This window comes from Pongo pygmaeus, chromosome Y, assembly GCF_028885625.2.
Source record: "Pongo pygmaeus isolate AG05252 chromosome Y, NHGRI_mPonPyg2-v2.0_pri, whole genome shotgun sequence".
Classification (NCBI taxonomy): Eukaryota; Metazoa; Chordata; class Mammalia; order Primates; family Hominidae; genus Pongo; species Pongo pygmaeus.
In genome coordinates this window covers 2385936-2395080 of record NC_072397.2, presented here as the reverse complement: position 1 = coordinate 2395080, position 9145 = coordinate 2385936, and positions in this window count along the sequence as shown.

Genomic DNA, 9145 nt, shown 5'->3' with positions numbered 1-9145 from the left:
CCTGAATGCCAAGGAGTGAATAGGAATAATTGTCCTGCCCAGAGGGGGGAAGGACCTTTTTTTTTTTTAATCTGTTTCAGGTGTGGTCCCTTATTGCTATGTGTGATGCAGCTCAGAGCAGACTTGCAAATGTTCCAGGAGACGTAAACCATTTTTTCTTTTTCTCCCATTATCCTACTTAACTGGCTAAGAACAAAAAACCAACCCAGCTTCCAGTTCCTATCATTAACATTGATGGAATGGGAAGCATGGGAAATCATGGCCTTATCAAATTATAAGGATGCCAGCAGTCAAGGCCTTCATGCAGTGACAAAAATGAAAGCTCATAGTAGAGGTGGGCAGATCACGAGCTCAGGAGATCAAGACGATACTGGCTAATACAGTGAAATCCTGTCTCTACTGAAAATACAAAAAAGTAGTCACGCATGGTGGCACATGCCTGTAGTCCCAGCTACTTGGGAGGCTGAGGCAGGAGAATCGCTTGAACGTATGAGGCAGAGGTTGCAGTGAGCCGAAATCACGACACTGCACTCCAGCCTGGGTAACAGGGCCAGACTACGTCTCAAAAAAAAAAAGACCTTGAGGTCCACAATGAATTTCTCTTTTGGGGCAATTGTGAGGAATCTATGTAGCTTTTTTTTTTTTTTTTTTTTGAGACAGAGTCTTTCTCTGGCACCCAGGCTGGAGTGCAGTGGCACGATCTCGGCTCACTGCAAGCTCCGCCTCCCAGGTTCACGCCATTCTCCTGCCTCCGCCTCCCAAGTTGCTGTTACTACAGGCGCCCACCACCATGCCGGGCTAATTTTTTTTATTTTTATTTTTTGTGTTTTTAGTAGAGACGGGGTTTCACCGTGTTAGCCAGGATGGTCTCGATCTCCTGACCTCATGATCCACCCATCTCAGCCTCCGAAAGTGCTGGGATTACAGGCATGAGCCACTGCACCCGGCCCTATGTAGCTTTTATTTTAGCTTTGTAACTGTCTTATTCTCATCTTAGGTTTGCCTGGCACAGTTCCCAGCTTGACTTTTCTCTTCGGCCTAGTGATTTGGGGGTTCCAACATTTATTTTTCCTTTCACAATCTCTTAGTTGAGTAATGCCATATGCATAATTTCAAAATGATCAAGGTGTAAGAAAATGTAACAAACTACTTGGCAATATACACTCTTACCTTAAATCAGGGATTGGGTGATAAAGCTTCCTTCCAAACAGTAAGCAAATTGATGTGTTTACTGAGCACTTATTCTGTGCCAGGCATGCGTTTTCACTTTTCACATGGCCTCAGTGTGTTGAAAGAACCTTAGCCAAACAGGCTAAGGGATGTGGTGATGTGGCAGGCCAGGTCTCACTAACACAGGCCTCTGTAACAACTGTTTCAGCACTGACTGAGGGGTTAAGTTAAACACTAAAAGCTGAAAAAGCCAGTGTCCTTATACAAAGCCTGGAATGCAACAAAAGTCCACCAAGAGTTTTCCCCAGGCCTTTCCTGAACCTTAAAAGCATGACTAAACAAGTTTTATTGGGGGTCTGAAGAAACTCTTCAGGCTTCCACAAAAAAAGTTAGGGGGTCTGAAGGAACTTCTCAAACCTTTATGATTTAGCAGGAGACAAGTGTAATCATCCCAGCACCTGTACCCACTGAGATTAAGCAAATTTACTGAGACTCCAGAGGAAGGTCTTCAGGACTCAGACCTTGCTTAAAAGAAGTAAACACATATGTCTTTAGACGAATGCACACTTACATGTAGATATAGAGCTTAGAAGCTATAGAAGCTCTGGAAAACTTTGTAATTTTGAGTTGGCGTGCCAATAATTTCCAGGCCTTCTCCTTGTAACTGGTTGTAGAAATAAAAACTCTTCCTCCCTCCCTCCCTCTGGAGGGAAAACATGCAACTGGCACTGGTACACTCCTAAGGTCAGAGATATCTGACTCTAAGATTGGGGGATGCACAGGTAGGGGAATTCTTCAGACCTCACCCTCTCGAAAGGAGAGGCCCTTGGCAGAGGTTCTGAAGTCTAGTACTAAGCCCTCCTTAGAATTTTCTCTGAGTTGCAATACTGCTCATCCCCACTATTGTTTGGAACCTGTAGTTTGCGGTTGAATGGGAAAGTGGGATGACATTGCATGTATCCAGGCTTCTGTACTCCTGTCTTAAGCAAGGGACCTGGTTAATGTGTGACACTCTCATTTAGTGCTGTTTGGCCCCAGTACTCTTTGGAGTCTGGGGAGGTTTGGCCTTTAAAAATCTGCCATGGAGAGTCCTTTACCAGAAATTTTGGTTCACAGACTTCACTGAATTATCTGTTTGGGCAAACAGTAAAATCAGCAAGCTTATGTTGCTATCTCATGGCTGATGTTCCAAGCTATTGGATCTTTGTTTATGTGTGTGTATACAGGTCTAATGTGTTAATTTGTATGTACACTTATTGTCATATGGTGTGTCTACCAAACTGGCTCCTAAGTAGGAGTGCTCATAAATTAAGTAAATAAGTATAAGCAATTTTCAAGTTCATGCGACTCAAATATAACTTTACTGAACAAGGTGGCTTTAAAATTATTGGTGGAATAAAAATAGAAATGCCTTCTGAATTGTCAGCATACATTTTGTCTGAATTTTATGTTTGTCTTTGTATATATTTTAACATGTCAGTGTTTGGCACAGAAGGTTATAACACTATAAACTCAGCCAAAACAAAATGATCTTGGTTTTCATGCTTTCTGTTGATGAATGAGAGTAACTTATGAAAGGAAAATATTTTGGGCTCTCCAAAATCACTAAGCTGAAGAGAAAATTCAAGCTGGGAATGCTTAGGGCCAACCTGCCTTCTATTGTATTCAAACTCACCCCTCTGCTCATTAAGATAAATGCATATCTGATTGCCTCCCTCAGAAAGGCTAATCAGAAACTCAACAAAATGCAACCATTTCTTTCCCACCTATCTGTGACCTGGAAGTTCCCAACCCCCCTCCCCAGTTTGAGTTGTCCTAACTTTCCACATGGAACCAATTTTATTTTACATGTGTTAATTGATGTCTCATGTCTCTCTTGTTCAAAGTGTAACATTTGGGAGGCCAAGGCAGGCAGATCACAAGGTCAGGAGATCGAGACCATCTTGGCTAATAAGGTGAAATCCCATCTCTACTAAAAATACAAAAAATTAGCCTGGCGTGGTGGCAGTCACCTGTAATCCCAGCTACTTGGGTGGCTGAGGCAGTGGAATCACTTGAATCTGGGAGGCAGAAGTTGTAGTGAGCCAAGATCGCATCACTGAACTGCAGCCTGGGAGACAGAGCGAGACTCTCAAAAAATAATAATAATAATAATAAAGTGTAACAACTGAGTACAATGAATGGAATAAATGCTTTAGGTAAACTCTTTGTGTAAATTAAAATCTTAAAAGTTATTTTTGATGCTCATTTCATATCTGGGTCATTTCCAATTAAGAAAGGGTTGTAATGTAGTGAAATGTGTTCTAAAATTGTGGAATTGTTCTTATCGGTAAGTGTCCATATCTGATAGTTAAGAATTTCTTACATTTTAGGGTTTCATTAAGTGTTAGGATAAGAATTCTAGTTAACATGTAATTCTGTATACAAAATGTGCCGGAAAAGGTTATGTTATTAGGATTATGTTATTAGTAACTCCCCAGACTCCAAAGAGACAAGAAAAAAAAAATTGTCTAATTCAGTAGTTATCCAAAAGGTAGTTCAAATTACAGATTTGAAAAGATTATTCTTGAAACAATGTGATAATGAACCATTCAGTAGGTGAGAAAAATGTGGAAAAAATATATTATAAAATATTCTTTAAAACCTGATAAAGAATTGGACACATTTGGCTAATTAACATTTTCATAGTTAAAGCTCTTAATCTTGATTAAAGTAAAGTAAGAAGTATTGTAAAAAATGCATTGGCAGTTTGACAGTTTTTTTTTTTACATACAGTTAAGCCTGAAGCTGGATTTAGTGTGGAGCCAAGTTTCAACATACATGCTTGCATTGCTTCACACTATGTTTACTATTTTATGTGGATAGTGCCACTACTGGAGTCCTTACTGGTCATGTTGACAGAACAGGAGTATCGCCATCATGAACAAGTACCTCATTTTAAAATTCAAATTAATCAAAAAACAGCCTAAATCCAAAGGACAGCAGTCTAATGGCAAAGGTCAGCATGACCCTAAACCACAAATAACATCTCCAACAAGAAACATTACAAACTCCTCCCCATCCAGAGACATGCTAGGCCAGAGATAACACCCTACTGCTGGAAAGCTGTCAGCCCCAAGATAACCTCCCCTCCTCCCAGAGATATTCCAAACCTGCCATAAACTTCTCCCCCATACAGAAACATTCCAAACTTGTAATAAACTCCCTCAGCCTAAAACCAATATATATTCATATAGTCTGTAAGAGAAAGTGCTCCTGACCGAAATCAGCCAGAAGCCCCTCTCAGGTTTTGTCTAAAATAAAACAAAACAAAACAAAACAAAACCTGTCTTTGACTGTTAAACTGCATTTCGTGTTTCTTTCCTCTTTTTTTAAACTCTTAAAAATGTGTCTAAAGTGAATTTCTGAATTGCACAGGATAGATGATGATATTAATAAACTTAAGGACATTGAATTATGTATCAGGAATAAAATATTATGCGTAGTTTTTTGAGGGAGCTTTGGGTGACACTGTAGCCTCCAGGGAAGATTAAATACAAAAAACTTCAGGTTGATTTTCTGTTTGTTTTTGCTTCTAGTTTTCATTTGTTTGCTATTTCCTTTGGATTTTGCTTATGCATGCATATGTATATATAAAACCATGATTTTCTTTTAGGTTCTAGTGGAAGGCTCTTATTTGCTTCTGTGAATAGTTATTTTTGTTTCCTACGCATTTCTATCAAGTCACCCTTTGTACCATTTATCTGGAATTCCTAAGCTATCTTGGTCAGGCTTACAGGAGTTAATGGAGCACACTAGCCTTTTAACCTTAAACTAATTTTTTGAGTTTTAGGCTTCTTGATACTTTAAGCATGTTGAATGTACTTTTGTAAATAGAATTTGAAGTTAAGAATTTCTTACCAGTCAGTTTGACAGTTCTGGCCTCTTTCTCTCTGTGCAAACCAAAGTCACTGTTTATCTCCACTGTAATGTTTTAATTACTACAAAGAGCTTTAATTAATTGGTTTAATAATGAGCTTAAATCAAATATTTTGTTTTAAGTAAGTAAAAAGTGTAATGGCTTTTAGTTCACATAACTTTAGTAATCTTATAAACAGTTTTAAAGATTATTGGTAAAATACAAATGTCTTCAAAATGTAAACATATGGCCTAAATTATGTCCAAATATTAGGTTTGCTAAATGCTTTAAGGTTATAAGCTGCTTCTTTGTCTTTCGAGAATTGTTTAACTTGCCTGCTTTCCAGCTAGGTAAGTCCTGGGGATATGTGGAGTTGGCCACACCCCTAGCTATGCTGGAAACAATCAGATCTTATCAACACCTAGCACATAATTAACATAACAGGTTTTATGTTAAAATTAAATTGGTAAGAATCAACATTGTAACATGCAATTAAGACTACTAGAAATAGTTTTACATGCAAGGTGTGTAAGAACAGTATAATTTTTTTAAATACAAGGTAATAAAAAGTTTTTGCTTCTTTAAAATTTCTGAGTCATCATTTTGGCAAAATAATTTATGGTAATCTAGAATTCCAAAATCAAACTGCAGTTTCAAAATTGTCTTTCCTAATGCCTGGCTTTTTGGATGGATCAGAGAGAGGGCCCCTGAAAACATCCAGAAAAGAGATTAACAGGATTATTTGACATGCTTAGGTACTTGGGATTGTCAAAATGATGTTCAATCTTTATTTTATATTTTGGTAAATAACACTAATATATGTTCCAAAATTGTATGGGATTTCTAAAATTTGAATGTCTAAAATTTATGCTCTCCATTATAATTATGGTTATTCGGGTTTTTTTGTTTTGTGTTGTTTTTTGTTTTTTGAGTCTCGCTCTGTTGCCCAGGCTGGAGTGCAGTGGCACAGCCTGGGCTCACTGCAACCTCCGCTTCCTGGGTTCAAGCAATTCTCCTGCTTCAGCCTCCTTCATAGCTGGGATTACAGGCGCCTGCCACCATGCCCAGCTAATTTTTGTAATTTTAGTAGAGATGGGGTTTCATCATGTTGGCCAGGCTGGTCTCAAACTTCTGACCTCAGGTGATCCACCCACCTCAGTCTCCCAAAGTGCTGGGATTACAGGCATGAGCCACTGCACCCAGCCTTATGTTAAGTTATTTTAAATCACAGAATAACCAGATTTTCTTATATAAACCTACTAACCCAAGAACAAAAAATTAAATACCAAGAAACTACCTTGTCAGATTTTCATGTTAAACCAGCTGATACTGAAATTGTTTAAATATACAATTTGAATAAACTCCACAGTCTCAGTCGTATTACCTATGATAACCCATTAGTTATCAGTGCTAATGATAATTAGTTATCAATGCTATGCACCTAATTTGGAAAATCAACTGGTATTCAAGAGGCTCTAATGTTAATTAGGCATGGACTCATGGAGAACCAGCAGGATGGCCACCTTGTCCTTCCCGAGTCTTTAAAGCCTTTATTATTAAAAATTCTGCGTTCCATGACTCATCATGGAAAAGATAAAATAATCCAAATTGAATACATTTGTGTGGTAACTTAACAAATTACTAAAATAGCTTATATCCAATGTTTGGTCCCATATTCCTGGGAAAACAAAATTTTAGGTACACTTGGTCAGCTGGTGGGCCATTTAAACATTTTTAAGGGATTCCAATTGTAATTTTCAGTGCATGTTTTCTGGTTGTATAAAAGCTTTAGCATGCAAGAGGGTTGATGTTATAACAGTAAATTATTATGCTACAGGGTATTTTCACCAGGTAAAGGAAGTTGTTTTTTTTTTTCTGGCTTCACAATTTTATTTTATCAATATTCATCTGCTGTGAGCCAGTATTGCATGCATGTACATATGCATGTGAGCCAGTATTGCACTGTCTTAATGATTCTGTACTAAGTTTTGAAACTGGGAAGTGTGAGCCCTCCAACTTTGTTCTTTTTCAAAATTGTTTAGGCCATTCTGAGTCCCTTGCATTTTTGAATTTGAAGTTCAGCTTGTCTATTTCTGCCAAAAAAAAGGCAGCAAGGATTTTGATAGAGATTGTGTTGAATCCGCATAATAATTTGTGGGGCATTGGCATCTTAAAGACTTAATATTAAGTCTTTAATTTTAAGATAATAATATTATCCATGAACATGGGATGTCTTTCACTTATCTAGATATTTTTCAACTTATTTTAACAATTATTTAGAGTTTTCAGTGTATAATTTCTCATTTCTTTTGTTAAAATTTTCAAAAGTATTTTATTCTTTTTTATTCTATTGCAAATAGCATTGTTTTCTTAATGACACTTTTTGGATGTTCATTGCTAATGTATAGAGATACAACTGATTTCTTTACATTTGTCTTGCATAACATAAACTTGCTTAATTAGTTTGTTAGTAGTTATGGGTTTTTTAAAGGGATTCTTTAGGACTTCTTATGTAGATTATGTCATCTGCAAATAGAGATAAGTCTATTTCTTTCTTTCCAATATATATGACTTTTATTTCTTTTTCTTTCCCAGTTCCCCTAACTAGAACCTCTAGCACAATGTTGAGTGGAAGTGACTAGAGTGCATTGATCCCTTTCCCATTATGTAATGCCCTTCTTTTTCTCTTTTGATCTTTGTTGGTTTAAAGTCTGTTTTATCAGAGACTAGGATTGCAAACCATGCTTTTTTTGCTTTCCATTTTCTTGGTATATATTCCTCCATCCCTTTATTTTGAGCCTATATGTGTCTGCATATGAGATGTGTCTTATGAATACAGCACATCGGATGGGTCTTGAGTCTTTATCCAATTTGCCAGTCTGTCTTTTAATTGAGACATTTAGCCCATTTACGTTTAAGGCTAATATTGTTATGTGTAAATTTGATCCTGGCATTATAATGCTTGCTGGTTATTTTGTCCATTAGTTGATGCGGTTTCTTCATATTGTTGATGGTCTTTACAACTGGCATGTTTTTGCAGGGGCTGGTACTGGTTGTTCCTTTCCATGTTTAGTGCTTCCTTTAGGAGCTCTGTAAGGCAGTTCTAATGGTGACAAAAATCAGCATTTGCTTGTCTGTAAAGGATTTTATTTCTCCTACACTTTTGAAGCTTACTTTGGCTGGATATGAAATTCTGGGTTGAAAATTCTTTTTTTTTTAAAGAATGTTGAATATTGGCTCCCACTCTCTTCTGGCTTGTAGGATTTCTGCAGAGAGATCTGCTGTTAGTCTGATGGGCTTCCCTTTGTGGGTAACCTGACCTTTCTCTCTGGCCGCCCTTAACATGTTTTCTTTCATTTCAACCTTGGTTAATCTGACAATTACATGTCTTGGGGTTGTTCTTCTCAGGGAATATCTTTGTGGTGTTCCCTGTATTTCCTGAATTTGAATGTTGGCCTGCCTTGCTAGGTTGGGGAAGTTCTTCTGGATAATATTCTGAAGAGTGTTTTCCAACTTGGTTCCATTCTCCCCCATCACTTTCAGGTACACCAATCAAATGTAGATTTGGCCTTTTCACATAGTCCCATATTTCTTGGAGGCTTTATTCATTCCTTTTTATTCTTTTTTCTATAATCTTGTCTTTTATCTTTATTTCATTAAGTTGATCTTCAATGTCTGACATCCTTTCTTCCTCTTGATTGATTCAGCTAGTGATACTTGTGTATGCTTCACAAAGTTCTTGTGCTGTGTTTTTCAGCTCCATCCAGTCATTTATGTTCTTCTCTAAACTGGTTATTCTAGCTAGCAGTTCCTCTAACCTTTTTTCAAGGTTTTTAGTTTCCTTGCATTGGGTCAGAACATGCTCCTTTAGTTCGGAGGAGTTTGTTATTACCCACCTTCTGAAACCTACTTCTGTCAATTCGTCAGACTCATTCTCCACCCATTTTTCTTCCCTTGGGGACGAGGAGTTGTGATCCTTTGCAGGAGAAGAGGCATTCTGCTTTTTGGAATTTTCAGCATTTTTGCGCTGGTTTCTCCCCATCTTTATGGATTTATCTACCTTTGGTCTTTGATGTT